Source organism: Electrona antarctica (assembly GCF_951216825.1).
Source record: "Electrona antarctica genome assembly, chromosome: 17".
NCBI lineage: Eukaryota > Metazoa > Chordata > Actinopteri > Myctophiformes > Myctophidae > Electrona > Electrona antarctica.
The window spans coordinates 7,018,100-7,036,893 of record NC_136798.1 but is presented as its reverse complement, the minus strand read 5'-3'; the positions used below and the strand labels follow the sequence as shown (position 1 = coordinate 7,036,893).

Below are 18,794 nucleotides of genomic sequence, written 5' to 3'. Positions count from 1 at the left end.
GCATTCACTGATATACTTGAAATTATGCACTGGCTATTTCAAAAAATGTCAAGGGATCTGATAAATATTCAGAACCACTCTTGCACATCCGGTTTCACAGACATAAAGGGGGCATTTATCCCTTTTGCCCCATCAAAAGAGGGACTGGAACACGCACGCACACGTGCGTGTGCACACACACACACACACACACACACACACAGAGAGTGTGACACACAGACTCACACCGAGTGTGACTCTCTCACACACACACACACACACACACACACACACACACACACACACACACACACACACAGAGATTCACAGAGCTCCTAAGCAACACTTCAATGTCCCTGACTCACTCAAACATGCTTAAGGGACGCTAAGAAGGCTTATATATTTTTTAAACACTGATGATAGCAAATGATAGCAAATTCCACGATAGAGAGGGTTAGAGAGGGTTGCAAGTGAACAAAGAAACAGTCTTTTTGTGTTCTAGTCATAAAACACGGTAGTACTCACAGTAAAAGAGGTTGATGCGTGTTAGCTCATTATTACTCAACATGTAGGCCATGAGACGTACAGATCTGCAGTGTGTAAAATAAATTGATGGGAAAGAGAGAGAGAGAGACGAGGAAAGGGGGGAGGGAGAGACGAGGGAAGCTGCAGGGATCCTACAACCTCTCCCAACCTTCCCGCCTGAGTGACATACAAGAGCTGTCACATGAAATGGGATTGGAAAATAATTTAGCTCCGGCACCTGCAATAAATGATCGATACAGGCTATTCTTCAACCGGGGGAGGTTCTGAGTACACCACAAGGCCATGGGATTACAGCAGAGCACTGATCCACTGTTCCACGTTTTATGGCCCATCACACCTTTTTTTCCCCCCTTTTTTATTCCCCCTCATTTGATTGAAAGATACTGGTTGTCAGGGATGCTTTCAACTGATCCGCACGTCCTCCACCCCTTTAGTAAGTGCAGGATGGGCCTTTGAATAAGTTATAGCGAGAACGGGTTTAATGTTAAGCAAGGAGATGGATGGGTTTGCATTTAGATGCACTTTGTTGTTTATGTTATGATAGATGTTATATATATAAAAATAAGAAAATGTGTTAGCCAGGTCACTGTGGGGATCGTTTTATTTCTCAGGAAAGAGCTTAATAAGCTTGGTTGTTATAGTTCCTTTTGTAAGCTCTCCTGACTCTTGCCAGTAATGTTACAATAAATGAAAAACATTTTGCTGAGCAGTCCTACTTCTTGAAATCTTCTCAGCTGGTCAGTGCAGATCCCCCATGTTGTTTGTTGATGAGATGGAGACTCCATGGGGCTCACATGCCCCTTGCAAGCAGAGATACAGCCCTCTGCCTGAAATACATTTGTGATCTACTTCTCTCAATTGAAAGAGCTAAATTTAATCAAATAAGCTTCAGGGAGGGAATAAGCAACCACTCAGGGCGATCAAATGTGCTGCCACACAGCAGTGGAATCAACAGCAAGAAGGCAAGGCACCGCCATCAAGATGATTATAGCTGTATAAATAAAAGGCACCGCAGAAAACCAAATAATACGTATGAATAAAAGCCTTCGCAGGAAACATGAAATTAGCCTACGTTGCTCTCTCTCTCTCTCTGAAGTTGAAGCGATAGACTACAAACAAACCTGCTATTTGGTGGACTTGATCGGGGTAGGAGAGTTGTTGTTTGTGTCCAAATCAAGGTGTTTAACAAGGACGAATTATTTATTGTATTTCTAGCTGAGGGAGCACACAGTTCTCACTCACTGTCGGCTGAACAATAATGTGCAACTGCGTCAGGGCAATCCGATTGGATTACTGGCGAGAGAACGCAATTAAAAGTTTAAAATGGATAGGGTATTTAAAGGCGATGAGATGCGGATCAGCTGTATCCCACTTCAAAGCCTGCCAATTGAGCGGCGTTCATGTGAATGACTTATTACAAAAGAGGATTGAAAACTGTGCAGTGCATTGAGACTATGAAAGCCCCCCCACCACCACCCCACCTCAGAACACACACACGCGCACACACACACACACACACACACACACACACACACACAGTCTCACACACAGTCACACACACACACACACACACACACACACACACACACACAGTCTCTCTCTCTCACTCACACACACACACACACACACACACAGGAAAAGTCTGGCGTTCACGGTGTGAAATGTGGAGCTGCGTCAGTGCGTGTTGTGCATTGATCGTTGACAAGATTATGAAAAATCTAATTAGCCTAACTAACCAATGAATAAATTACAATCGGGTGATTGATAACAAACAAAAGTATTCGGGCAAGACGCACCTTTTCCTCCGCGGTGAGCTACGTACGTGCATGGATAAAACACGAGCTGGTCTTTTGAATTATTAATATATTTTTAGGTTAGCTAAATGGCTGCAATTGCAAATAATTAGACATTTTTAAATCCGAGTTTAAATTTAAAGTTTTGAGATTTTACAATTAAAACCAACTCGAGACTCGCGTTGACTCCATTCTTTTTATTTTATTTAAGTCAATTGTTTTCTGCCGACGCAGACTGCTGTAATGTGTGGACAGGGTCCGAGCAGAATCATTCACTGCAGCCTACCTTTGATGAGGCTTTATCCGTATCCAGCGAGAACCACATCATCACGTAGGCTACTCAACTTTTTTTCCTCTCTCTTTTTGTTTTTCTGTCCTTCATGCGATCCCGCTGTATGAGCGTGCGTAATGGCTCGGCGCCGTTCTGTGGTGGCGGTGGTGGTGATGATGTTCGTGCGAATCGGCTCCGATCGGCACGTTGCGACCCGTCAGTCTGAAAAACAACATCATGCCACTGAGCTAGGAGGGTCCCGGCCCGGGCGAGAGTCAAGTCCGCAGCGCTGTCCGACTCCGATCACTTTATGTAGGCTACTGTACTGTACTCCCCCAACCAACCGAACCGAACCGACCGACCCAGCAGCAGCACTCGGAGGGAGCCTCGGGGTTCACTCAGAAGAAGAATTCCTCCTCAACGCATAGCGACGACATCGGAGAGCGGCGCTCACTTCTCCGGTCCACCAAGTCTCCCGAAACACAGTGAGTGAGGAGGACGCACTGCTGGCCACCGTGTGGTCCGCCACGGGCCATGACCATGACGGCCTGCGCCGACTTGATGGACGTGGTTACAAAAAAGAAGGAAAAAAAAAAAAAAACTTGCCTTGTTCCTATGTTCGTAGCCTAATCCGTGGGAGATGTTTTCGTAGAAGAATCCACTTGATAGTGATCCGTGTGTTCCTCGCACCTCTCTCTCTCTCGCTCTCTCTCTCTCTCGCTCTCCCTCTCTCTCTCTCTCTCTGTCCCTCCTACTCTCAGAATAAAGAATGCGTCTCTAGCAGCTCCTAGATGGCTGTAAGCCACAGAACCTCCCCGTTGCCCTCCTACTGCAGAAAATAGTTTCTTTTCAAGACGTTTTTAGCTTCGTGTGCAATTAGTTAAGCCTAACTAGGCATGTAGTATATTGGAGTTAATTGGCGACCTGAAAATCGGTCAGCGTAGCACAAAGGCAATGCTTTAAGTAGGCCAGTTTAGGTTATGAATTATGATAAACATGAACAATTTGAATTCCCCTAGTCCCCCCAGATAAAATCAGAAACAACACATGGTATATTTATATGTGAGCATAATCGCCCCATGGATTTTTTTTTGACCGTCGACCAGAAGCATTAGACATGCACTGTGAATTGAATTCTGTCTATTTTGCTTTGTGTGTGCACACACACACACACACACACACACACACACACACACACACACACACACACACACACACACACACACACACACACTGTGACACACATACACACTGTGACACACACACACACACACACACTCTCTCTCTCTCTCTCTCTCTTGTGACACACACACACACACACACACACACACAGTCACACACACACAGTCACAGACACACACACACTGACACACACACACACACACACACACACACACACACACACACACACACACACACACACACACACACACACACACACACACACACACACACTGTGACACACATACACACTGACACACACACACACTCTCTCTCTCTCTCTCTCTCACACACACACACACACTGTGACACACACATTGTGACACACTGTGACACACACACACACACACACACACACACAGTGACACACACGCACACACACACATGAACCCACATCTCTGTTTCTGTTCACTATTTCTCTAGCAGTCACACGGTCAGTCAAACACATAAATTATGAACTTGGTATGTTCAACAATTGTCTGTGATCCATGGTTCTGGGAAACAGTGTTGTCATATAGTTTTCAATCTGAGACGTATGTTGACCCCTGCATGAAAGGCACACGTATGTGACAGAGTCATATCAGTCCCACAGATCAGCAAGTCAAACATTTTTTGTGCCTCTGATCATCTGGCTTCAGTTGCCAAAATTGCATTAATTTAACTTTTTGACATTTGGTGACCCACATCTAACATCCAGCATCGAGGGGCCGCAGAGTAATGGCAAATAAATGATGTCGCCCGTGGCTCCCGTTCAAATGGCCAGCCTCATTTTGAGCAATCAGGGAGTCTGGTGTGTGCGCTAGCTATTGAAAGTCTTCTAATACATCAACTCCCCAGGAGATGATTTGGTTGTTCTCACTCTTTGCCTTTCATGTTTAATTTTGGCAGACACATCCCAGAGATGGACTGCCTTGCCAGGCTCAGTCCACAGCATTTAATTCCTTCATAAATCAACCAGCTGTACATGGCATGAATTATAGATTGCGAGAATTCAGAGGAGGCGGCGTCCTATTTTTATTTTTGTTACTGATGGACATGTTTCACAGCAACCCACCTCGTGCCATTCTGCTGTGTGTGCGGCCGCCAGGGGTGTTATGACATTTATTTTTTCAGCTATGAAAAAAAGAATGCCGCCAAAAGGTTTTTCTGGTCTTGAAAATGTTTCTGCAGTTTTCAATCAGACGGTTAAATGGTGTCTTGGGGGTTCCAGGGCAAGTAGAAGCTCAGCTATTTTCAGGCCGTGTTAATTTGTTCTGCTGATTGTTGTCAAACTAAACGGGGGTCTGGCTTCGTAGGAACATTGTTCTTGTTCACAAATATTGATTGCGCTGTCATGGAGGATAAGAATGACAAACAGGAAGTGCTAGATTGAGCTGTATTCCCCTTAAAGGTGTTGTAGGCGCCGACAGAAGAGGGAAACAACCTTGTTTGTGCCTTTGCCTTGTCGCAATCGCTGCAGTATACAACAAGGCATTACGGTCAATAAATTAAAGCATTACTTAATTCCAGCCTTTAATTACAGAAAAGCACTGGTGAAACATTGAAGCATGAAGCACCTTTTGTTATCTGAAAGTGGAAACTCCCTGCTAGACGCCCACCCCGTCTCCCTCATAAACTCCACTCTCGCCTTCAGAGACCCTCCTAACTTTTTGGTGTGTTGTGTTTACACAGCACCATTTTATCAAGATGATGATAAAACCTGCAGTACTGTAGTATACACTGCCCCCGGATCTGCTCCCTGTGGAAGTCACAAGATCTTTTTTGTTTCTTCTTTCTTTTTTTAATGGCAGGCTATGATGCTAAGATGTGTTTATTCCTCTGCCATATATTTCTCTCCAGCCCCAGGAGATGTCATTAGCTTATCACATTGCTTCTACCATGTGTCCATATCTGGATGTTAAAAAGGTTCTACTTCAAAGGTTTAAACACTACTGTTTAAAACTCCTTTTGGGAGAACTCTCTAAAGGACCAAACAAAAATGTGATAGATTAAAAAATATGTGCTGTTTACAAGTGGCTGATCAATTGTGTTTACTTAAAAAAACCATGCCACTGTAATTATGTTTGTCCCTGTCAATTATCAATCTACACGCTATCTTATTTCCCAGTGTGACTCCCAGAAAGGGATGATTTATTAGCTGTAAAAACTAGCTTATGACTCACACTGCATCTTGCGCGAGAGAGTGAGCTGAAAAGTAGCAAGGCCATTCCATGTGTCCTACAACACCTAAAGCCTGCTGGGTCAAGACCATACATTTAAGTGCCTGTGGGTGGTGTAGTGACGTAGCAGAGGCACTTAACCCTCCATCCCACACGCACCCCCAAAGCTGTCTTCTCAGACTTTAAATCATTTTGACCTGGGAACGATTCTGTAAATGTCTTCTAAATCCTGTCAGTTTTCTGAAAAAGCTATGTTTCTATGTCAGTCGTTCTTCGATTTTTCAAAAATAGCAGACCTACAAGCTCGTAGCGCGCCACTCGGTGGCGCGCTATGAGCTTGTAGATCTGCTATTTTTCAATAGCTAAAGCATAACATAACGCTAACACCAAAAGGGGTTCCCGCCCAAAATGGGTTAAATCATTTTAGCCTTCTGTCCTGTGCTTCAAACCCCACACGGTGTCCCTTTTAAACTTCTAAAAGGCCCACGTAAATAAGGGGATTGGAAGCCCCTCTCTAGTAAAAAATAAATTCTAAAGCTTGCTAATGTACAAAAGCATAATTGCTTATTGCTATATGTCCCTGATTATTATTTTTTAAATCTTTTTTTTGTGCTGTTCTTGGCTCCATCTGCAGTGTATCGGAACTCAATGGAAAGACATATATACTGTACACACAAGAAAAAACAAATAGTGCGTGGATGGATGTACAGTAATGAGAGGACACGACATCTCTACGTTTATAAAATATATCCCTCTAATTGTAGATCAAGAATAAGAACAAAATACTTCCTCCCTTCCTTCCTTCCTTCCTTCCTCATTAGGAACAAGCTGACCACCCACTGTCCGGCATACAGTACATTCAGAATGAAGGGACTCATTCACATTTAGAATATCTTATGCATATTTTGTTCTTTTAACTATATTTAAAACATTATTATCTATTTGAAAATGAAACTATCATCATGCTGGCCTCAACAACTGTGTGTGAATGGGTGAATGTAATGCACAATCTATGTAAAGCGCCTTGGATAAAGGCGCTATGTAAATGCACCATTTACCATTTACCAACTAACTTCGTTGATATCTATGTTCTCTTTTATTTCTGTTGTGGACCTGAGCATGTGTGTGTGTGAGAAAGACGAGTAGGGTACAATTACTCCACTGCTTCATATGTCATTACTAATTTGTCCATGTCCTGTCACATGTGATGTTGTTTTGTAGCCAAGGTTTTACTGTAAACGCTTGCCTTTATTCTCAAAATGATGTGATGTTTTATCAGGCTCTTCCATAACTTGCACGGCTTATACTGTGTTCTATCAGGCCCTTTTTATGCATCCACAGTAGCGAAAGCGTGGTATTCTCTCACATTGGCATGTGAATTATAGGGGGAAGGTAAATGCAGGGCCCTGACTGAATGCTGTCCTGTGCTAATGCCAGGCTGTAAAAACACTGACTGACAACAAGCAGGGCCCTGTAGCTCCGCCGTGAGACCGAGGGAGAGAGGGAGAGAGAGAGGGAGGGAAAGAGACACACATACACAGGGAGGTAGGGGAAGAGAAAAGGGAGCAGGCAAACAAATCGCGAGAAATAAGTAGAGAGGAAGAAAGAGTGATATAGACAGTTAACTGCATGGGGTGGCGGCTTGAACGCGATTGGACTGTAATTGTAGAGGCTGAGACGGTGAGATGATGTAGTCTCTTGCCAAATGGCAGAGGGATTTGCAAAATAAATACAAACAAAGTGGTCGATTTAACGTAAATCGCTTTTTCGGCACTGGACAATTGCCATTTTTGCTGACTCAACACATGATGGTATATATTCATGGTATTGAAAACGATACACTTCACACACCCACGAAGCAAAATGTTTGAATTGGCATCCTTGATTGAAATCGAATAAACAAAGAAGCTACTTAGTTCCGCCAAATAAAGGTTTTATAATCTTATGGAGGATGGCTGATTTTAATCAAATTAAGAACGACACGGCAACTTGAACTGACTTCACACAGTGACATCAAACCAGAAACGCAGACGGAGAACGAGCGAGAGAGAGAGACAGAGACAGACAGAGAGACATATGCCAGGAAGGAGCAGGTCTTGGGGTCATGCAAAGGATGGGCTTGATCCCACCTCCAATCCCTGCAGCTTTTCTCCTGTTTGAAGACACATCTGGCCTGAATTTCCCTCCACGAACAGATCGTAGAGGAAGTCTTAGCCTGCAAATACTCTGGGTGGATGGAAAAGGAGTTCCAGGCAACTCCAGCCTCCCAGGCTAAACTGTACAGATACTGTATGCCCATGAGTCACCTAGCTGGGCCAGACCTATAGCCCGGCCTTCATCACACTGGATCCATCCTGAGTATTAATGGCACGGCTATTATATGAGTCATTCATATGCAGGCGACAACGTACTGGGCAGAATTATGTTTGAGCTGTAGTTATACTAAACCACACTGGATTAACTTGCCTCCAGTGTGGGTGTATTGTGTGTGTGTGTGTGTGTGTGTGTGTGGAGATGAGGACACGTTTGTGCTCTACATGTATTTTCCCCCCACCCCCAAAAGTATTCCACAATTACGGAACTATTTATTTGACTCTGTGAACTTGTAAGACTTTAACATGGAGACTTGCAAGCTGAAGTTCAAAGTCTTTAACCCGGCAGACTTGTGTGCTCCAATCCAAATGTGTCAGACTCAATTGAAGTTCCCCTTCACTGGTCAATATGAAATCAACCAAACTGTTGAGAAAGCCCTCGACTAGATCAACATAGGACTACTGAAAATTAGTTTTCACTCAAATTAATGGCGTGTTTGTGTGGGCTTGCTATCTGAAGCTCCTGCCATATCACTTAACTGTGTTGTGTTTGCCGCACAGAGTTAGACCGTATTGTGAAAGGCTCCTTCTGCTTGAATGAAAACCAGTGCTTATCATTAGCTTGACTTCTGGCTAAGTAACCAAGCCCCCAAACACCATGCTCCCTTGAACCTTCGCTCTCTGACGGCAGTTGCATCCGGCTGAGTAGGTTATTGCATTATTTCTAATTAGAGTTTAGGGTGGGGAACGCCTCATACCAATTTGCACCCGCATGACCTGCGATAATTATTCAATTTTACATTCTAATTAAATGTAATTACAATATTTCATAATGGGACTTGAGTGTTTTGTCTTAAGCTCACGGATGGCTTTAAAGTTTTAATGTTGATGTGGAGTTTATTTCTTGTCATGTTAAACAAGAAAAAAGAGCAGACATCTTTTAGAGCTCTGATTAAATTAAATTTGTATATCTTGGTTGTTTACATTCAGCTTGAGCACACACACATACACACACACACACACACACACACACACACACACACACACACACACACACACACACACACACACACACACACACACACACACACACACACACACACACACACTCTCTCTCTGGAGGGTTGCTGGGGCTGAGGCAGGGGGAATTTTCTTCCTAATGCCTGTATACTCCGGTTGCTTGCTTGGCTTTTGGATTCAGAATCAGCTTTGTATTCTTTGTTAATGCCTCAAAAGAGTTGTAAAAGGCAGACGGGGAAGGATGATGAAATCAGGCGGGGTACCAAAAGGATTCCGTAGTTTTGATCTGGCTTTTTATTACCTATTGTTGTCGGCTTTTATCTTGTCTTTCAAGTTCAAGGGGATGAATAAGGGGGTGGGCAGGAATTAGCATAAATCCAGATTACGTCAGAAGGCAGGTGAAAAACAGCTTTCAAAACAGACAGTTAACTAGATGATTATGCTATCAGACGACATTCATAAGCCGCTGGTTTTAATCCTCTGCGATGCTGTTGTTGTAGCTTGCCTTAACTGTTGGTACTTTTATGTTTTCATTTCACCTCTAGGCCTATCCTTGCTTAATTCATAGTTTGTTTTTTATTGCGCGGAACATTTGGCTTAACAACAATAAGCCTCACTCACTGTCACAATGTTTGAGATGTTTACTGTAAACTAAAGCTTTGCTTTATTCAATTGACGTGTACTTTTCAAAGTTGTGCATTTTGCTCACATCAAAGTACAACTCTTGGATTCCTTGCTATGTTGCATAATTCTTTGCTGCTTTATGGCGTGACACTGTCAGACGACAAAGTAGCCTATACCAGTAAGACGCCCTGAGGGCAAGAAGAAACAACAGAGCTTCTTAATATGGTTGAGAAGCAGAAGCGAAACTATTAATCTGTTGTCACAGTGAGGTCAGATGTAGAGTTGCTGGTCGGCTCATACATGCAGATCTAGTATGTCAAACCATGTATGGCTATCCGGGGTTTGATGAGGTCAGTGTTGTGATCTTCATATATGGACTGGAGATCCATTTGCAAGTGTTACTCGTGTTGCGGCAACCACACTACACTGGTTATCATAAGACTGGCCTAGTATTGATGACATCAGGGATCTCCATATATGGGTATATATATACAATATATGACTCATGACATCACGTCTCTATCTGTAGTCACGCCTCAGACTCATGCGACCTACTGTCGCAAAAATAGGTCAAAGTGTTTAAAGATGACAAAGTAGCCTATAAAATAGGTCTTAAGTGTTTAAAGATGACTAATTACATTAATTTACCATTAAGACGCCCTGAGGGCGAGAAGCGACCTCGCCCTTTATCCGCTTGTGTGACGGCAGACTGCTGGCCGAGTGCTGGCGCTTTGGCATCAACATATGGAATGAATTCTGTACTGGCCATATATGGAGCGTGTCTTGAGTGTACAGGTTTTGATGAGGTCAGATCAATATAGGGAATGTCAGAACAAGTCAGCTCCATATATGGAGATCTAAGGGTGGCAGCGTCTTGAGTGTACAGGGTTTGATTAGGGCCCAGGTAGGGCCGGGCCTTAATTTTCGGACCTGTTGAGAACTCTAGTTTTCGCCGGCTGCCAGTCCAGTCCAGCCAGTCTAGTCTTGTCCATGTATGGCTATCCAGGGTTTGATGAGGTCAGTGTCGTAATCGGAGACGGCCATATGTGGAGTGTGTCACGAGGTGTGACAGACTGGTGATATGGTGATGTGACGGAGTCACTGACAGGTTTTGCAGGTTTTCATAGTAATCTGCGAATTATGGTCGCAATGAAAAACTGCGGTTCCATCTGGTCATAGCGGTTTCACCCCCTCACTAGTTTGTCCCCTTTTGCTTTCACTTAATGCCACAGCAGGACCACCACAGTTTGAAAATAATCTAGCACAAAACCTCCATCCTTTGGGGGGTGTCTACACGAGCATTGCCACTCTTTACGGGGGGCTTCTGGGACGCCTGATGAATCGGCGCTGTGTTCCAGGTCTCGGTTTCATTGGCCTTTGTCTTTACATCACAGGAAGAGGGAGAGAACACGGAGAATGCAGCTAAAAGTCAACTATATGAGAGTACTCGAAGGAGAAGGGATGAGTTTTTTGTGCGTGGGAGTGATGGTGTAAGTCATATTGATTCGAAGAGGATCTGTTTTCATTGCTCATCCTTCACTTGGCCAGGCAGAGATCAGTCTTCCTCCCTCCACTAGTCTCTCTTGCTCAGGTGGCACGGGGCCCAACCCTGGCGCCTGCCACCCTGCCCAGATTAATTGAGGCATGGCGTTGTAAATGAATCACATATGGCTAATATCTCTCCACCCCAACTCCCTCCCACCCCCACCACGGCAGGATCACCTCTTCTTTTTTTTCTATTTTGGGAACAGCAGCTTTCGCTCCTCTGTGCCACTATTTCCTCTTCACAATCCCTCTTCTCTTTAAAGAAATAAAAAAGAGAAAGAGAGAGTGGGGTGACAGAAGAAATGAACCAAACCGGAGGAGCAGACAAGGTCAGGTACTTGTTGGCTTGAATTTGCTGCAAAATTCATGACTTTCCCTTTTGGTTTTTCATTTTTCATGCTCTGCAGTCCAGTCTCTGCCCTTAAACTGGGCACCAAGCAGATTAATTGCATTGTCCAGGGAGAGGTATATAGAAAGAACCGCTGCTTCTGTCCCTGTTGCCACCTAGCATTAAGATGAAGAGATCATAGCTTTTGGTCTTTATTAATTATTTATGACACCCAATGCCTGGCCAGAAAGAAGCAGAGGAGGATGGATGGTCGTTAATGGCTTATCAAGTTAATTGTACTAACAAAGTGTACTAGAATAGTATTTGACGCATGGGATACGGTTACTTAAATATTTATCAGTTAACTATGGTGGTGTCTGGCATTTTCTTAATACAAAATAATTTCTGGTCAGTGCTGACCAGGCCGACTCCAGAGGATACTTAATTGTATGTCAATAGCAAAAATACCAGATCTAAAACCTCTATTATATGGAAGGTTCATTAGTGCAATATTTTCCTGATTATAACAAAGCTATATTCTAATTCTTGCATTTCTTTATCGTATCATTTATTCATTTATTTACAAAAGTAGTGTAGTAAAATGCTTCAGCATAATTGAACTAGACTGGTGCCCGGCTGTAAAGCACAGAGTCGGTAACGATGGAAGTTGGAGATTCATGCCCCACCTGGCACTGCACTCCTTGTGGGGGTGTGGAGCGCGTGTGTCGAAGTCGGTGGGCGAACAGTTCTATTTCAGACGTACACCGTCACACACACACACACACACACACACACACACACACACACACACACACACACACACACACACACACACACACACACACACACACACACAAACACACAGAGAGATTTGGTGCATTTGTAGATAGTAGAAGAATATAGATGTAGAATGATTTAATTTAGAAGGTAGTGGGCGAATACAAGCGGCCGAAATGAGTTTTCTTCGACGGGTGGCTGACATCTCCCTTAGAGATAGGGTGAGAAGTTCAGTCACACGAGAGAGACTCGGAGAAGAACCACTGCTCCTTCGCCTGGAAAGGAGCCAGCTGAGGTGGTTCGGGCATCTGGTTAGGATGCCTCTCGGGCGCCTCCCTAGGGAGGTCCTCGACGCACGTCCCACTGGGAGGAGACCCCGGGGCAGACCAAGGCGCAGTTGGAGGAAACACATCGACTCACTGGCCTTGGAACGTCTCGGAATCCCCCAGGAGGAAGTCACTAATGTTGCTCTGGAGAGGGAAGTCTGGAGCACTCTGGTGGAGCTGTTGCCCCCGCGACCCTACTACGGATAAGCGGTTGAAGATGGATGGATGGATGGGATGGTAGTAGGCTTACATGAAAAAGCTACCCTTGTTACTCAATAATTACAGTAATGAGAGCACTTGAAATGAGTTTGTGGTCACCTCTGGCAGGACATAATATTAGAGACTGAAGTGATGAGTGAGTTAGCTAAAACATCACCAGGAAATACTCCCGTCACAATCCTCCGTTTCCTCAGTTGTCATGTCAACACTGCATTGTTGAATGAACTGTAGCATTCCTATTCTGGGCACAACGGCACATCATAATAGGAATAGGTGAACGTTTGACAATAACTGGATAACATTTGGCAAAAAATAGCCAAACTACAAGCTCACAACCTGACGCAATGCAACACTTTGTGAGCTTGTAGAAATGCTAATTTCGGCAAAGAGATTTGGTGTAGAGGGAAAAAAGAGGTGGCCTATTAGACCCCTGGGGGAGCCGGTCAACAAAGTATAGGTTTAAGTGGTTAAAAACACAGCAGTTGTCATTTTTCGTGAGAGGAATTCAAGCCATGCAGCATCAGTCATCGCGTTAATTTGTTCCTGGCATACTGGATTTTTTAGATGGTTGCCTGAGAAGGTAATCTTCTCAACTGAAGCGAATTGTTTGACCACTAACGAGAACGCTGTCTCTCACAAAGAAACAGTGCTCTCATAGTCCCCTCTTATCATCAGCCTGATCAGGGTGTATTCACTTACTTGGCGAAGCCTCTGATTGTATGGTTAGAAATTAATGTGGTAGATTTATTGGACTTGATACAAATATCATGTATATGTGCCTGTGGTTTGCCCATGGGGACAATTCCATTTATAAGAACCTCCCCGCTTTGACTAAAGCAAGAGCGAACCTTTTTTGGATTTGTCACTCCACATTTGCTTTAAGAGGTAAAGCATTTGAAACAATCTGAATAATGGAATACATGTTCTGGTGGTGACATTGCTGTGGCTCCATTTCAAAGACATCTGGAAAAATATAGTCCCAGCCGGTGTTTCTTTTCAAAAGCGCATTCATGCCGTTTAAATGGCATTTCTTGCATTTCCGCTTAACATCCAGTATTGAGGGACATGTTAGTAAATCAAGTCGTGCAGACGTTCTAACCAATTGTACATCAAAACAGCTTGAAGACGACGATGATGCGTTATATTTAGATGCCGTAAAACTAAGCCCTTGTCTGTCATTGCGGTCGTGTGTATGCCTGTCACTCGTGTATGCCTCCACATTTTGTGATCTATCCATAAAAACAGATGTTCATAAGATAGTCCTTCCTATTTGATTTATTGACTTTGCAGCCCATATGTTCTTATGCACAATGTGTTTGCGTTTGAATGTGGGCACCCTGGCTTTTATTAAATGTAATCTTGAAGGGTGTAATGCTTGCAGTAAATGCCATGTTTCTGTTCTCAGCGTGCCTTACCCACACACATTTGTCATGCCTAGCCACTTGTTCGGCTTACTGTTGTGATTAATTGTGTGGTCGGGTGCAGATTTACTGGGATAGTCCCCGCTGGCGGGACTCTTGTGTGGCGATTGGCCCCACAGTCCATGGGAGGCCGGCCGATTGGTTAAACAAATAGTCGAGACACACAAAACACACACAGGCACACACGTTGAAACAGTAGGTTCACAGCTTGGGCCTCAGAAAGGTGGTTACCACACACACACACACACACACACACACACACACACACACACACACTGAACCTCTTTGTTCTCGCTGCGACTTTCAACCAGACACTTTTATTTGACAACAAGGCGTGTCCAAGAATCGCCGCTTACAGACGATGTCACTGTATGCAGCCAGCAGCCTGCTCAGTGATTATTATGGCCATCATAAAACAACCGTGTCACCCCTTTTTCCCTGGGGAGAATATTTGTATTACAAGACCGAAAGAAAGAAAAGGAGAAAAAAGTAGGCAACACACACACACACACACACACACGTGTGCAAAGAAGAACAGAGAGAGGTATGGCAGAAATCCCCTTGCTGTTATTCAAAACTGTTATGGCAACTAGAGCTAGCAGGTATTTCTCATGACTATCTGCTTTCCCCTGGGTGTCGGGTGTCTTCAGGGAGCGACCCGGAATGTTTCAAAAGGTACTTGGAATGCTCCGGCTGCACATGGAAGCATTTTGGAGAGAAAGGAGGAAGTGGAGGGAGTCACCAGAGAGAGATGTAAGACCAAACATTGCTCAATGTCCTCTTCAATGTATCTCTTGGAGGGAGAGAGAGCATTAACACATGTTCCCATTGCTGATCTATCTCGCTCGCCCTGCATGTCTGGAGCGGGGTGGACGCTGAACGCTGGCTGTGGTCCAGTTCCACTGATAGGTTAACAAGAAGAACTTGTTCTTATCAATGAAGTTCTTTATGTTGTCTGTACACACTCGCGCAAGTGCGCATGCGCATGTGCAGGAACATACACACCAACGTACGTACGCAAATGTACACACAAACGTCAGCAGTCTGAGTAACAGAAAAACGTGTGTGTGTGTGTGTGTGTGTGTGTGTGTGTGTGTGTGTGTGTGTGTGTGTGTGTGTGTGTGTGTGTGTGTGTGTGTGTGTGTGTGTGTGTGTGTGTGTGTGTGTGTGTGTGTGTGTGTGTGTGTGTGTGTGTGCACACAAGATGCGCACATGCACGCACACACGCAGGCATGCAGACACACGCAGGCGCACGCACGCACATCTCTGCCCATGGGTGCTAGAGTAGTGGTGCTGACATCAGGAAGGTGTTCATCGCAGCACTTTAGTAACACTGTCAGTTATTCACTGTTATTATTCTTAGCTGGAGGAAATTGAACCTCCTAAGCAGGGAGGGATTCTATAAAGACAGGAAGGGGTGTGTGTGTGTGTGTGTGTGTGTGTGTGTGTGTGTGTGTGTGTGTGTGTGTGTGTGTGTGTGTGTGTGTGTGTGTGTGTGTGTGTGTGTGTGTGTGTGTGTGTGTGTGTGTGTGTGTGTGTGTGTGTGTGTGTGTGTGTGTGTGTGTGTGTGTGTGTGTGTGCGCGTAAACTATGCATGAGTGCACATGAGCGAGAGACAAAAGATATACAGGCGAGAAGTGTGTGTGTGCGCACACACTCGCATGTGTGTGTGCAAACTGTCCATACATGAGTGCACATGAGAGAGAAAGGATATGCAAGTGAGATATGCAGGTGTGTGTGTTTGTTTGTTTGTGTGCCCATAGGGGATAGCAGGATAAAGACAGTATAATGCAGGACGAGGTATGCTGGAAGTGTATGACACTTCCTGACCTGGGGCAGGGGAACACAAAATGAGTAATAGAAAGTGTGATCATTGCCGATCAGCAAATAGATAGCCAGTGCCCAGGCTACCCCCGGCCCAGTCATCCTCACTGAGGATGAGGATGAGGTCTTGGGAACACATGCCAGTGCCCAGGCTACCCCCGGCCCAGTCATCCTCACTGAGGATGAAGTCTTGGGAACACATGCCAGTGCCCAGGCTACCCCCGGCCCAGTCATCCTCACTGAGGATGAAGTCTTGGGAACACATGCCAGTGCCCAGGCTACCCCCGGCCCAGTCATCCTCACTGAGGATGAAGTCTTGGGAACACATGCCAGTGCCCAGGCTACCCCCGGCCCAGTCATCCTCACTGAGGATGAAGTCTTGGGAACACATGCCAGTGCCCAGGCTACCCCCGGCCCAGTCATCCTCACTGAGGATGAAGTCTTGGGAACACATGCCAGTGCCCAGGCTACCCCCGGCCCAGTCATCCTCACTGAGGATGAAGTCTTGGGAACACATGCCAGTGCCCAGGCTACCCCCGGCCCAGTCATGCTAATCTTTCAACACGACTCACCTAAACGAACAGGCTTTTGGACAGCCTTTAATTACCAACAGACAGCGGTGTCAGGTAACTCTCTTTCTCTCTATCTCTCTCTTTCTCCTCCTTCTGGCTCTCTCATACTTCCTCCTCCACCACAATTAGAACCCTTCACTCATGTCAGCGAAAGCCTTGTTTTTCTAGCTTGGTAATACCACACGTGCACACAGTGTACACGCGGGCCGCTCGCACAGCCAAAAACCAGACGATGCCCGCACTGTACTACTGTATGCCCACTTGGCAAGCGCTCATGTACTTCAGAGCGTGGAATGGATGCACACATTAATGCATTAATATGCATGACAAACACTCACTATGACAACATGGTGTGTTTGTTATTTTAAGGGTATATTTACACGCTCTGATTTAAATTCACACTCAAGTTCCTACTTCCAACAAGTACAGAGACTATATAAATACAATACTGTATGCTAACATCCCCCGCAGTCCTTGCCTGGGAGTAGTAGTAGTAGCTGCACGTGATGTCCTAACATCAACAAAACATTTCTCAATCTTGAATGTTTTCCTTGAGGGCAAACAAGGTAGAATGTTTATCATTTATCTTAATTTCCTTTTAGCTACTTACAGGAGAGTGTGCTCTTATTTCAAAACACCATTCTGTGGTGGGGCTGCCTCTGGGGATATTGGGAGGGGGGGTGGGGGGGGGGGGGGGGGGGGTGGAGTCTAAGATTGGCTTGAGGGATATAATATACATTGCAAATCGTTCTAGTTAAACTTTGGCTCATTTGAAGGATATTTACAGACTAACGGGATTACTTGAGGGACATGCATGCAGCACTAAAGTAAATTTGAGTCAGCAATTGATTTGGTTGTCTGGCTATGAGATTATTAATTACTAGAGCGGTGCCCGTTGACGCCTCTACAGTGGTGTATACCCGTTGGGCACTGGCCTACTTGGAACGATGCAAGTTGGAAATGCATGCCCCCACCCAGATATTATGTCTGTGTCCCTTTTATGCCCATATATGGAGTTCTTTGTCAGGCATGCCCAAATATGGAGTCTATATGCAGACGTCAGAATGATGTCAGAACAGGCCAGCTCCATATATGGACACTGGGCAGGGGCCCTGTTCAGAGCCCGGGCAGAGGCCGTTTGGGGCGGTTCTGGACAACCGTGGGTCCGACCGACTCGACACCGGGTGCACAGTGTGTCGAATTTGAAGTCGGTGGGGCGACCGGTTCTCGAGTTACGTGGATTACACGCGGACAGACGTACAGACGTACAGACGTACAGACAGAGACTTGGTGCATTTATACATAGATAGATGTGTTGAGTGTTCACAATGTACCTTTGAATAATTGTTTAAACTGAATGTTGTATTTATATTTAAAGGACTTATAACATCTAATTCAACTTTTTCAATTTCTTTTGTGTTTTTGGGGCTCCCATATGTGTTTTCTAACCCCACAAATAACCAATTTTGAACAATCAGGCTTTCATATCATATGGGTGTTTTAATGGAAATTGCTCTCAGGAACAGCTCAACTGATTTTTGCTACTTTGTATAATTCCTCCTCTTCTTCAGTCTTCAGTTGCAAATTTGCATTTCCACTTTGTTTACAATGTCCACCATTGTTGATTTTCCAAGCTGGCATGGAATGGAAACAAGCCTGTTTTTATCTAGCATCAGTATTATAATGACTCAAATGTTAAATAATCTGCATATCAGCACCCCCACCACCTCAGGACATTGTGGTACTGCAGCCAAAACTGCTTTCAAAGTCCAGAAAGAAATGACAAGGCCTGGTTATATCAGAGTGGTGATTGAGGCTCAAACCATTAGAAATAACTTTGAGGGACGTAGACAATAT

At 44.7% G+C, this 18,794-nt stretch overlaps 1 protein-coding gene across 3 annotated transcripts in view; it reads right to left on the bottom strand.

Annotated features, from left to right (window-relative positions):
- Nucleotides 1-18,794, bottom strand: part of flrt2 (fibronectin leucine rich transmembrane protein 2) — a 42,048-nt gene that overhangs the window by 8,578 nt on the left and 14,676 nt on the right. Inside the window, exon 1 of one of the 3 annotated variants that reach the window (XM_079526223.1) lies at nucleotides 2,605-3,311. The exons of 1 other annotated variant lie outside the window; for it this stretch is intronic. The gene's annotated coding sequence lies outside the window, so the exon portion shown is untranslated. Of the gene's footprint in view, nucleotides 1-1,646; nucleotides 1,770-2,604; nucleotides 3,312-18,794 lie in introns of those variants that run through there. One more of the 3 variants, XM_079526224.1, reaches the window with a different exon arrangement.